The sequence below is a fragment of the Cynocephalus volans genome, chromosome 2 (genome assembly GCF_027409185.1).
Source record: "Cynocephalus volans isolate mCynVol1 chromosome 2, mCynVol1.pri, whole genome shotgun sequence".
In the NCBI taxonomy this organism is placed as follows: domain Eukaryota; kingdom Metazoa; phylum Chordata; class Mammalia; order Dermoptera; family Cynocephalidae; genus Cynocephalus; species Cynocephalus volans.
The window spans coordinates 141,732,863-141,746,772 of record NC_084461.1 but is presented as its reverse complement, the minus strand read 5'-3'; the positions used below and the strand labels follow the sequence as shown (position 1 = coordinate 141,746,772).

Sequence of the window (13,910 nt, the reverse complement as noted above, 5' to 3'; positions counted from 1 at the left end):
ACCGACCCATCGAGATACTCACAGCCTGACTGCTCCTTGCGTGTCCACCTTCCTAGCCTCTGAGATCTTCTACTTCCGCTCGGTCAGGTGCACTTCCTTTGGCGCCGACCACTGGCGTCACTGTTGGCAAAGCATCCTGGGAAGTGTAGTGCAAACCTCAAGACGAGGTTTGCTGTGTGACGTCATTGTACGCACTGAAATGTGAGAGACGGTTGCCATCTTGTGTTTCGGCAAGACTGCGTTACTCAGCACAAGAGCAAGAAAAAAAAAAAAGAGGAAAAGAGCCTGTCCCTATGGTGTTTGTTTTACTCTTTCACCCTGAACTCTCTCGTGCTAGCAATGTATAGAGGAGTCCTAAAGCATAAACTTTGACAAAAATAGAATTCTCCCTCCATCGGTTCTCAAAGTGTGCCTTTTAAGGGGTAAACAATTTTCATAATAATACTGATGTTGGAGAAAGGGTCTGGGGATTCCCAGGTAGCGTGCCCTAACCCACCCTGTCCTCTTACCAGGTTCTTGACTCCGCTTCAGGAAAGAATTCAAGAGCAGAGTCACAGTAGAAAGTGAGAACAGGTTTAAGGTAACAAGAGATACAGACTTCACAGAGAAATTGCAGCATAGCTCCAAAGACTGAGCAGGGCCCACTCCAAGTTTAACACACAAGAGATACACACTTCAAGTTCAGTACAGAGTGCAGGCTGGCTCAAGAGAGTGAGCAGCCACCTGCTAAAAGTAAGTTTGATTCAAAAGAAATTATACATACCTCAGCCAGCAAAGTGAAGATAGTTTCGCTATCTAATACATATTCATGATATCTAATAAATATTCAATTATGGGGGTGGTTCCCTGTTATGTAACATAGTCTTGCACATGGCAGTTGGTCTCTTTTTAGGGCATGTTCCCTGCTGAAATCCTATCACACGCAGCAGACATAGTCAAGAATATTCTGTGCTCTTTAGTGCCCCTAGTGGAAGGTCATTCAAAGGATTAAACTCCCTTCCACGGAGCATTCTCGGCTACCAGGGTTATATAAACCTTAACTACTGAGCATGCCCAGCCACTGGATTTGCATAAGCCAACTCCTTGCTGTCTCAATTTCGCATAGTTGGTGCGAGATATAGGTCTAACTAGCAAGGGTAACGCTCCTTTAGGGGAGGGAACTGAGACCTTGGAGAATGGCTTGAAACTGAGAGATGTGTTCGGTGACCCCAGCGCATGGAAACCAAGCACTTCCTATCTCACTACTGTTGTTATTTGCCTTTATCACACTAATTTTCTCATGAGTGTACAGTGGAGTTTTCCAGAGGCTATAGGTCATATGATAGTGCGATTGAATGAAGAAGGAGCTATGTGAATCCAGCTGTCTCCTATTAAGTCAGAGATTTGTAAAAATGTAAAAAATGTCACTCTTTTCAGTATATTTTTTGTTTTGGAAAGTATAATCATTACTCATAAAAATATTTATGTTGGTATACAATGACTGTATTGTTATCTGGAATGAATAACATTTTTAAAAGTTTTCAGTTCTAATTTCTACTATGGTAAATATTAATAGGTATAACGCATGTAAACAAAAGCTTTTTGTGATCCTCAATAATTTTTAAGAATGTGAAGGGGTCCTGAGACCAAAAGCAAACTATCGCCCTAGACATTCATTCAAGAAATGTTTATTGAATGCTTATTAGATCCCAGGCACTATGCTGGGAATACAGAATTGAAATAAAGTGTTCACACTCAAGGTAACCAACCAGTAATCAGAGCAGAGCATTAATTAGTTTTGGGTAATTTGCAAAACCTATTGCAGAGATAGATGGGAAAGACTTTTTTGGGAAAGGTATCAAACTTGTGTTTTGAATTTATGTTGAAAGCTTTAGTATGTTTAAAGTAAACATCAAAAACATATCAGATTTTCGGAAATCTTTTAATATTAATTTTTTTAGTACACCAGAATCTTCAAAAATATAAATGGTTACGTCTCTTTAAGAGGTCCTGCTAATTAAATTCTGGTATAAAGGGAAGGCTGTGAATTTTGGAGTTAAATTAAATAAAACAAATGAATTACAATGTCAGCTTTCTTACCTTATTTTTATTTATTCTTTTTTTGGCAGCTGGCCAGCTCAGGGATAGCTGTCTTACTTTATTAGCTGTCCAACTTTGAACAATAATCCTAGTTGCTAATATTCATTGACTATGTGCTTATTAAGAGCCACCTGCTGTAAAAAAAATCTTTAAGTTGAATTATTTGATTATTTGAGTTCTAATTCTGGCTCTGCTGACTAACTGTGTGTCTTTGGGCAAGTTGCTTAATGCTTCTAAACTTTAATATGTAAATTTACTACATATGGAAAAATTGAGATGAATAACAATGGTGCCTACCTCATAAGTTTGTTGAGAGACAGAAATTATATAATGCAGAGTGCAAAGATCACAGGGCATGACACATAGTGTTTAATGAATATTAGCTACAATAATAATATGTGACAGGCCTTGTGCCAGTAGCTGGGGACATGAAGCCTATTAAGAGAAAGTCCCTGCCCTCCCCCAATGCCAAGAGCTCACAGGCTAGTGGGAAAGCAGAGAGAAGGATAAAGGAGCTACTGAGCGCAAAGGAAGAAGCATTCTGTTCTTCTTTTTACACCAAGAGGAATCAAAATCCAATTGGCCAAGTTTGGTAGGTCTTCATTAAAAAGATATTTGAGTTAGGCTGTTAAAAGAGGAATAATTCATTCAGTGGAAACCGGAGATGCTAAAGAACATGGAATCAGGAGCAGGAAAATATCAGGAGCATTACTGGGACCATTTACTAGTTGAATGTTGCTGAAGTATAGAGCATGAAGCAAAAACCAAATTTTTAACAATGGAAGCCCAACCACCAACTCCTGGAACCACAAAAATTTTGTCTCTTAGTCCTTACAACTTCCCTGTAAAAGGAAAAGATATGTTTTTCACTTAGAGGATGGTTCTGTTGTTGTTTCCACAGGACAGAGACCAAGTCTGACTTGCTTTCAATTGTGAGGGGTCAGTGAACATCCTGTTATCACATGGGTGAATGATCTTTTCATGAATTTATGGCCCAAATACTGGGTACTCAGTTCTCTGAGTTGAGTAAATAGATATCAAGACATTTGGAATTGCATTATAGGATTGTTGTAAGAATTAAATGGTGTTATGACTAACCTAAAACACAGAAAATGAAGTGTTCAAGACAGAAAAAAATACTTTAATAATAATAGCACTTAACACAATAAGTACTCAACAAATGTTTGTTTTTATTATACTCATTATTATAAATGAAGCTCTCACAAATATTACCACTATTATGATCAACTACTGATAGTAATAGTAATTTTGTCAATTACTACTACTGTTACTAATAATTATTAATAATATTATTAATACTGGTAATATTTGCAATGCTTCCATTCACTCTCCCCAGACAGGGTGCTGAGCACCTAAGTATGTTGAGAGAATGGATGTTGAACGTGAATGAATGAGCAATGAATGAGTGGTAGGCATCATACTAGGTCCAGTGGTGGGTATAGCAATAAATAGAGAAATTAGCAAAGGAACCAGGTCCTCCTCTGCTTTTCTTCCTGGGAGAGTAATTGGGTGGTTTCTTAATGACATATGATCACCTTTCAGTCAGTAAGAAGCTGTCCACTTAATCTGTGGCCAGATCTGGGAGAAATAAGCAAGTCTTAGCATGACTGGGAATAATACAGGATACAAGTGAAGGAGTGTCTTCCTCGAGGGAGGTCCTTTGGGTCACCAGCATGACAGCTAGGTTGCTGTCCAGTGTGGTGGTTAAGAGTATAGATTCTGGAGTCAGTCTGCCATGGTTTGAATACCTGCTCTGCCTCTTAGCAGCCGTGTAGTCTTGGACAAGTCACTGAATCTTGATAATATAGTCTGGACATAATAGTGATATCTACCTCATGAAGTTTCCTGAGGCTTAAATGAGATAACAAATGTAGAGCACTAGTGCAGACCATGGCACATAACCTTAACTTAAATTGCTTTGTAGACAATCCACAGGCAGAGGCAGAAATATCTCCTGCCTCCTTGGTGACTTATGCACATGCTGTGCTAAATTTTGGGAAGGTCTGTGCATTTAATTCACTGGATCTAGAGATTTAAATTTATGCTAGACTGACTCAGTTCTTCCTGTGCTCAAAGTGGATGTACTAATACCATGAGGCTTAGTGAGCCCAGTTTTGGGGGTAAAATCTCACACTCTGGGGCTCCATCTCTCCCCTTCCCCCAGAGTTGGGGTCCTCAGCTTGCCAAAGCAGGGTCCAATGTCCAGGAACTGTCAGGGATGCCAGAAGAATTCCTTGAGAATGAAATGTATATAAAATTTGTAATTAAGACACGGATCCTGCATTCCCTCTGTGTTTCCAAAATATGCTATTGCTGTTTATTTTTTCAAGTTTCCAATGTTCAAATTGAGATTTCCGATAGAAGACATACTCAAGAGTTAACATTCTGTGCACTTAAATTTCTAGGTTTCTGGCTTCCAGTCAAGATGGTAGAATAGACAGTACCCAGTGTCACTCTCTTCCACAAATCAACCAATTTACAACTATTAGAAAGCAACGACAGCCAAGCTGGGGCCACTAAAGCTCAGGGGAAGAGGAGGAGAGACCTGTGGAGTTCATGAAGGTGGGAGAAGCCACAATGAGAGAAAGAAAGAACTGCTCCAACCATTTTGAGCCCCAGCTGCTTCAAGTCTGGAGCTGGTGAGCACACAGAGCAAGAGCTGACAAAAGCCACAGCTGTGCCCTTTGTATGAAGTTGTTTGGAGGTGGCAGGGGAGAAGAGGGCCTTGGTGGCCCCCAGGACAGCTAGACCACTAACAGGGTTCCCATGGACCCACATAGGAACAAGGGGCCACAGACAACTGAAAAAAGGAGCCACTCAGAGGCCGGTGAGTCATCACAAGAGACCAGCACAGGGCCGGCCCTATGGTAAGTGCTTGGAGTGCAGGCGATGGGGGAGACAGGCCCGCTGGGGAACATTGGTGTACAGCATAGACAGCGGATCTGTCCTCCATCAGTGTAGGACCACTCAGTGGAGTCTGGTCAGGAATATAGAACTGCAGGGGTGCAGTTTGCTGAAAAGCCTCAGGCCCAGACTAGAGTTTATACACAACCCAGGTGTACCGGACCTCACAAGACCTGGAAGTACATATGAGGTCACCAATTGAAACCTGAGCTGCACAAAAGCCTTCCCCAGGGAATCAGCAGCAATGAAGCAATTTAGCTCAACCATAGGGCTCATGTGCTGGTCCCCACAGGAAGTTCCCCCATTCTGGAAGTAAGCAAAGGACAACAAATTAGTTCCAGTACAGAGTTTAATGGGTGGGAATAGTGAATAATCCAACACATAATTGAAAGAAAAAGCAAAATACCCACAGATCAGAGACAAAATTTCATATTAACTAGTAAAGGTCTCACATCACCAAAAACCACCTATAAAACCTAGAAAGACTGGAAGCCCCCTGGGCTCCCAAGCCAGGGAGCAGGGAAGGCTGAGGGCCTCAGCCATACTCCCCTGACATCCACAACCAGCCCAGCAGCACCACCAAACTGGGGCATAAAGAATAAGTATGATTTGTAGCAATGAATATGCTAATAAAAAATAAATTAAAATAAATAAATAAATTTCTAGGGTTCTGTTTTCCCTTAGATTAGCATTACTGACAGAATGCAATATGAGCCACATATGTAATTTAAAATTTTCTAGTAGCAGTATAAACACAGTAACAGTAGAAAAATTAATATAATATTTTATATTATTAAATAAAATTAATAACATTTTATTTAACCAAATATGTCCAAAATATCACCCTCTGAACATACAATCAATATAAAAATTATTAACAAATTACTTTACATTCTCTTTTTCATACTAAGTCTAAAGGATCATGGGTGTTTTTTACTATTATAGCACATCTCAATTTGGACATCCAATTTTTTTTTTTTTTTTGTGGCTCGCCAGTACAGGGATCCAAATCCTTGTTACCCACCATGATGATGGGCGTCTCCGAGGTGCCAATCACCCTGCAGGGTGAGGAAGGAATCTCAGAACTGTGCCAGTCTCACAGCCACTTGACTCAAAGAAGGGCAGGCAGGCTGTGCCTGGTCAATACAACTGCTACCATACGTTCTGTTCCAGGCGCAGCCCTCAGCCCTTGGAGATCTGCTGGCAGATGGTCTTGATGTACTCAAAGCTGTCAAAGCAGCAGATGTCATAGACCAGGATGTAGGTATGGACACTCAGGAGTCCCCTGCACCAGGCATCTGCCCACTCCTACAACATCCCCAGCCAGTAACAGGGTCAGAGCAGCCATGAGGGCTCCTCTAGCCTCCAGCCACCTCTTGTTGGACTGACAGTGCTCTCACCTGCCATTGCACCTGAAGCCTCCCACACCCTCGCATCCCCAGGAGTCTAGGCCCAGGGAGAATGGAGCTCAGTGCTTCAGCTTTCTCAGTCAGAAGCCAGGATAGAGCAGGTCACATTGTCTGGCCTCCAGGGCCACTGCACTGTCTTGTGCACATCTGGAGCTTAGATCTTCCTTGTTCCAATTCCCCCTCATCCACCTGTCCATCCATCCATCCAATACTTTGTTCAACAAGTACATTTATTAAGGGCTTTAAGAGCTCAGCCCTAGGCTTGGACCTGTTGAAATCCTCTCTGTCTTCCAAGGCTTAACTTAAGTGCCTCCTCCTCCAAGAAGCCTTCTTGATTTCTCACCCTTTTTGCATGAAGGGGACTACTCCCTATCTCTCCTGCATTCTGATACTCCTCTGATTATACCTTGCTTAGAACTGTTCCATCTCCAGTTCCCCTCTTCGGCTGTGAGCTCCAGGGAGGGCCAGAGGCAGGCCTTCCTCATTTTTCCACACTCCCTTCTTTTCCCTCAGTGTGTAGCACTATTGGCTCTTAGCCTATGCTACTTAATGGCAGTACCTGGACGGGTGAGCTCTCCATGGTTCTGAAATCCGCCTGACCTAACCTGGGATTGATGCAACTCCTGCCTCTAATGCTGCTCTTGGATTGCTACCTGATGTGCCCTGTCTGTATGCTTCACTTTGCCCTCAGGGTTGAGAAGTAGAATGCCCGTGGAGAAAATGACTGAGACTGGATGTATAATGGGGCACATGTAGAGCAGTGCTCCAGGGTAGCTACAGGGAGATGGAACTTCCTGAGTGTTTGTGGCAACTTCTCAGGGAGGGGCTGCAGCTCAAGATGAATAGGCCCCTGGAAAGGTTGAGTGTACTAAAGAGAAGTTTCCTTAAGAGATTAATTAGCTAATTAACCTGCCAGCAGATAAGATTGCGAGAGCAGTTTCAGGTAGTCAGTGTGTAGAAAGAAAGGGACCCCTGAAGTTGGGGGACAAAGACCTTTCTAGTAGCAGCATTAAACACATCAAATTCTTATTAAAAGTATTTGAATCTATATTCAAATTTTATAAAATTTACAGTTAAAAAGTAGATTCATATATCCAAGTTTTTCCAAATATACCTCCTCAAAACAGAATCAAATATCAATTTTTAAATTTAAATTTAAATGAATTTAAATTGAATAAAATGAGACATTTAACTCCTTCATTACCTTAGCCACATTTCAAAGGTTCATTAGTCACATGTGACTAGTGGCTACTGTATTGGACAGGACAGTCTTAGACTTTCCAGAACAACTATCATTTGTAGAGAACTTACATGTGTCAGGGGCTGTGCTCATTATTTTACATTTGTAATTGTGGGCAATTTTTACAATAAATCTGGTCTCCCTACTTTTATCCTTGCATTTTATAATCCTTTCACCACATAGTAACCAAATAGTAAGCTACTCTTTTAAAAACATAAATCCTGTACAATTTTTTTTTTTTATCCTCGCTGGCCGGTATGGGGATCTGAACCCTTGACCTTGGTGTATTAGCACTGTGCTCTAACCAACTGAATTAACCAACCATCTCCCACTTTCCCTCTTGGATGCTATGCTACTTTCTTCTGTTCCTAAAACACAACAATCCTTTTTCCATTTCCAGATACCTGTGCTTAATATTTTCTCTGCCAGATGCCATTCACAGGTCTTCCCATGGTTTACACATCCTCATTCTTCAGGTCTTCTCTCAGTGTCACGTAAGTAGCTCCTCTCTTACATGCCCCTCTCTCTCTCCTTCATATCTTCTATCCTGTACCAATCCTGAGTATCTACTTACTTGAGTATTATAACTCCCTATACTAGATTGTAAGATCCACAAAGATAGGAATCTTGTCTTAGATGCTGTGAAATCTATATATTTCTAGATTTTCACAATGCCTGGTGCACAATAGGCACTCACATATTTGTTATATAAATGGATGAAGTTGGTAGGTACTATTATTATAAATGATAAAACTGAGGCTCAGAGAGGTTGAAAGTTTTCCCCAGCGTTACACAGCTAGTAGAATAGAGCAAGGGGGTAAAGCCCAGTCTAACCACAGAATCTACGTTCTTCTAAAGGACAAAGAGGTCAGACAGATATGGTAACTCTAACTGCAAAAAAGGAGAAGTGGCTTTGAAGGTAATTTATATGTATATAAATATATATGGATATATATCTGGCTGTAAAACTCTGCAGTTTTTCAGTGTCAGGCAAGTGGCTCAGAGCCTGGCTAAAGATGAGGCCTTTAATGCTGGTGATGGATGGATGAAGGTACCATGTGAAATGGAGACTGATGGTTTTGGAAGGAGTCATCCAGAGGCTGCTGAGGCAGGCATCCTGCTCCCACTTGCCCCACCGCCCAACCGCCCCCCCCCCTTTACCCTCAACCCTGGCCACTGGAACCAAGAAAGGGAATTCAGTCCTCAACCACAAATTAAATAACTGAGCTAGCACATTTTTTCCCCCTGAGACTCATCAACTGGACAATACAATTTATTCTGAGTTAGGAAACATACTTCCGACCCTCACTTTACTGTATTAAATGTCAATATCTGTTTTAAAGCATAAAGCATTGTGTTCACGATGTACAAACCATTGCAAGTTCAGACGGGAGCCCAATTTTGGTCCAGCCCGTGTCAAGGACAGGAGTCCGAAGGAAGAAGGGGACGTTTGCTGAGCACCAACTGGGTGCCGAGCACCAACTGGGTGCCAAGCACCGCTCTGAACACTTTCAGCTCTCATTCCCCTCACGGAATCCGCCCAGGCTCCTTTTGTAAAGGAAGGAAATCTTCTTACTTAAGAAAGGAGACTGTTTTCTTTGTCATCCTCTGTTCAGGTCAAAGTAGAAGTAGAGGTTATTGGGGAGCTGAGCAATCTACAAATTCCTCAGCACAAAGCTCAGTTCAGGGATTGAGATCTCAGCTTGGAAGTCCCTCTCTGTGGGCTTGCATTTCAAAGAAGATGCCTCTAACTACCGCATCCACTCCAGTTATTCTCTTTCACAGAACTCCATTTCGTGAATCCTGGAGCTTTAAAAAAACTATTTTCAGTTATTTATTTTAGTTATCTCTTGGCTGTTTTTCCTGTTGGAGAGAAAGTATAGCAGAATTTTAGAGCAGGGGTTGGACAACATTTTCTGTAAAAGGTCAGGTAGTAAATATATTAGGATCCATGGACCATATGGTCTCTGTTGCAACTGTCCAACTGCCATTGGAATGCAAAAGCAGTCATATATAAAAATATATATGGATATATATTTGGCAGAAAAACTCAGAAGTTTTTCAGTGTCAGGCAAATGGCTCAGATCCCAGTTAAAAATGAGGTCTTTAATGCTGGTGATGGATGGATGAAGTTACCAGGTGAAATGGAGAACCACATGAATGTATGGGAATGCCTATGTTCTAATAAAACTTTATTTAAAAAAACAAGCATCATGTTGGACTTGGCACGTGGGCTGTAGTTTGCTAAGCCCCTGTTGGAGCACGGATTGTGGCCAAGACTGAATCCCAACTGCACCCCTGACTAGTCCTATCACCTTGGGCAAGCTCCTTAACTTCACCAAGCTTCAGAATTCCTTTCTGTGATACGAGGATAATAACAATATTTTCCTACTAACAGTATTGAGAAGCATAAATGAATTAACATATGTAAAATACTCATTCTTTGAGCCTTTTTATAACTGTAATGTTATCAACATTAGCCTTTATTTTTTTTATTTATTTTTATTGAATTTATTTATTTATTTATTTTATTTTTTATTTTGTCAATATACAATGTAGTTGATTATTGAGGCCCATTACCGAAACCTCCCTCCCTCCTCCCGCTCCTCCTTCCCACCCAACAATGACCTTTCTGTTTGCTTGTCATATCAAATTCAAGGAACTGTAGTTGTTATGTCTTCTTCCCTGCCCCGGTTTTGTGTGTGTGTGTGTGTGTGTGTGTGTGTGAATTTATTTTTTTATTTTTAGCTTCCACCAATAAGTGAGAACATGTGGTGGGCCGGCCCGTGGCTCACTTGGGAGAGTGCGGTGCTGATAACACCAAGGCCCCAGGTTCGGATCCCACATACGGATGGCCGGTTTGCTCACTGGCTGAGCGTGGTGCTCACAACACCAAGTCAAGGGCTAAGATCCCCTTACTGGTCATCTTTAAAAAAAAAAAAAAAAAAGGGAGAACATGTGGTATTTCTCTTTCTGTGCCTAACTTGTTTCACTTAATATAATTCTCTCAAGGTCCATCCATGTTGTTGCAAATGGCAGTATTTCATTCACTTTTACAGCTGAGTAGTATTCCATTATGTAGATATGCCACACTTTCCATATCCACTCATCCGATGATGGACGTTTGGGCTGGTTCCAACTCTTGGCTATTGTAAAGAGTGCTGCAATGAACATTGGGGAACAGGTATACCTTCGACTTGATGATTTCCATTCCTCTGGGTATATTCCCAACAGTGGGATAGCTGGGTCATATGGTAGATCTATCTGCAATTGTTTGAGGGACCTCCATACCATTTTCCATAGAGGCTGCACCGTTTTGCAGTCCCACCAACAATGTATGAGAGTTCCTTTTTCTCCACAACCTCACCAGCATTTATCGTTCAGAGTCTTTTGGATTTTAGCCATCCTAACTGGGGTAAGATGGTATCTCAGTGCAGTTTTGATTTGCATTTCCTGGATGCTGAGTGATGTTGAGCATTTTTTCATATGTCTGTTGGCCATTTGTATATCTTCCTTAGAGAAATGCCTCCTGAGCTCTTTTGCCCATTTTTTAATTGGGTTGCTTGTTTTTTTCTTGTAAAGTTGTTTGAGTTCCTTGTATATTCTGGATATTAATCCTTTGTCAGATGTATATTTTGCAAATATTTTCTCCCACTCTGTTGGCTGTCTTTTAACTCTGTTAATTGTTTCCTTTGCTGTGAAGAAGCTCTTAGTTTGATATAATCCCATTTGTTTATTTTTCCTTTGGTTGCCCGTGCTTTTGGGGTTGTATTCATGAAGTCTGTGTCCAGTCCTATTTCCTGAAGTGTTTTTCCTATGTTTTCTTTAAGAAGTTTTATTGTTTCAGGGTGTATATTTAATTCTTTAATCCATTTTGAGTTGAGTTTAGTGTATGGTGAAAGGTATGTGTCTAGTTTCATTCTCCTGCATATTGATATCCAGTTCTCCCAGCACCATTTGCTAAAGAGGCAGTCTCTTCCCCAGTGTATAGGCTTGGTGCCTTTGTCAAAGATCAGATAGTTGTAGGTGTGTGGGTTTATTTCTGGATTCTCTATTCTATTCCATTGATCAGTGTGTCTGTTTTTATGCCAGTACCATGTTTTGGTTATTATAGCTTTGTAGTATAGCTTAAAGTCAGATAGTGTTATGCACCAGCTTTATTTTTTTGCTCAGTGTTGCTTTGGCTATGCGTGGTCTTTTGTTATTCCATATAAATTTGTGGATAGTTCTTTCCATTTCTGAGAAAAATGTCATTGGAATTTTGATGGGGATTGCATTGAATTTGTATACCACTTTGGGTAGTATGGACATTTTCACTATGTTGATTCTTCCAATCCAAGAGCATGGAATATCTTTCCATCTTCTTGTATCCTCTCTAATTTCTCTCAGCAGTGGTTTGTAGTTCTCATTATAGAGATTTTTCACCTCCTTGGTTAACTCAATTCCTAAGTATTTTATTTTTTTGGTGGCTATTGTAAATGGGCAGGCTTTCTTGATTTCTCTTTCTGCATGTTCACTATTGGAGAAAAGAAATGCTACTGATTTTTGTGTGTTGATTTTGTATCCTGCTACTGTGCTGAAATCATTTATCAATTCCAGCAGTTTTTTTGTAGAGGTTTTAGGCTGTTCGATATATAGGATCATGTCATCTGCAAACAGGGACAGTTTGACTTCATCTTTTCCAATCTGGATGCCCTTTATTTCCTTCTCTTCTCTGATTGCTCTGGCTAGTACTTCCAACACTATGTTGAATAGGAGTGGTGAGAGTGGGCATCCTTGTCTAGTTCCTGTTCTTAAAGGAAAAGCTTTCAGCTTTTCCACATTCAGGATGATATTGGCAGTGGGTTTATCATATATGGCTTCAATTATGTTGAGATACTTTCTGTCTATACCTAACTTATAGAGGGTCTTTGTCATGAATGAGTGTTGAATTTTATCAAATGCTTTTTCAGCATCTATAGAGATGATCATATGGTCCTTGTGTTTGAGTTTATTAATATGGTGTATCACATTTATTGATTTGCATATGTTGAACCAACCTTGCATCCCTGGGATGAATCCCACTTGATCGTGGTGAATAATTTTACGTATGTGTTGCTGTATTCTGTTTGCTAGCATTTTATTGAGGATTTTTGCATCTATATATTCATCAAGGATTTCAGCCTGTAGTTTTCTTTTTTGGTTATATCTTTACCTGGTTTTGGTATCAGGATGATGTTTGCTTCATAGAATGAGTTTGGGAGATTTGCGTCTGTTTCAATCTTTTGGAATAGTTTGTAAAGAATCGGTGTCAATTCCTCTTTGAATGCTTGGTAAAATTCTGCTGTGAATCCATCTGGTCCTGGGCTTTTCTTTGTTGGGAGCCTTCGGATAACAGCTTCAATCTCCTTTATTGTTATTGGTCTGTTCAGATTTTCTACATCTTCATGGTTCAGTTTTGGGAGCTTGTGTGTGTCCAGTAATTTATCCATTTCCTCCAGATTTTCAAATTTGTTGGCGTATAGTTGTTTATAGTAGTCTTGAATGATTCCTTGTATTTCAGATGAATCAGTTGTAGTATCACCTTTTTCATTTCTAATTTTTGTTATTTGAATCTTCTCTCTTCTTTTTTTTGTTAGCCATGCTAATGGTTTGTCAATTTTATTTATCTTTTCAAAAAACCAACTTTTTGATTCATTGATCTTTTGTATTGTTTTTTGGGTTTCAATTTCATTCAGTTCTGCTCTGATCTTAATGATTTCTTTCTGGCTGCTAACTTTAGGTTTGGATTGTTCTTGTTTTTCTAGTTCTTTAAGGTGAAGTGTTAGGTTGCTCACTTGCCATCTTTCCATTCTTCTGAAGTGAGCTTTTAATGCAATAAATTTCCCCTTAATACTGCTTTTGCAGTATCCCACAGGTTTTGGTATGATGTATCATTATTTTCATTAGTTTCAATAAATTTTTTGATTTCCTGCTTGATTTCTTCTTGGACCCATATGTCATTAAGTAGAATGCTGTTTAATTTCCAAGTGTTTGTATAGTTTCCAGAATTTCATTTGTTATTGCTTTCTAGTTTTAATCCATTGTGGTCTGAGAAAATACATGGGATAATTCCAATGTTTTTGAATTTGTTGAGACTTGTTTTGTGACCTAATATGTGATCTATCCTGGAGAATGATCCATGTGCCAATGAGAAGAATGAATATTCTGAGGTTGTTGGATGGAATGTTCTGTAGATATCTGCCAATTCCAATTGGTCTAGAGTATTATTTATATCT

The 13,910-nt window shown here is 40.1% G+C and overlaps 1 protein-coding gene across 1 annotated transcript in view; it reads right to left on the bottom strand.

Moving 5' to 3' along the window:
- The window catches only part of TTC1 (tetratricopeptide repeat domain 1), a 44,002-nt gene extending 43,880 nt beyond the window's left edge, over positions 1-122 (bottom strand). Inside the window, exon 1 of the mRNA XM_063086755.1 lies at positions 23-122. The gene's annotated coding sequence lies outside the window, so the exon portion shown is untranslated. The remainder of the gene's footprint in view (positions 1-22) is intronic.
- Positions 123-13,910: the final 13,788 nt, after the last annotated feature.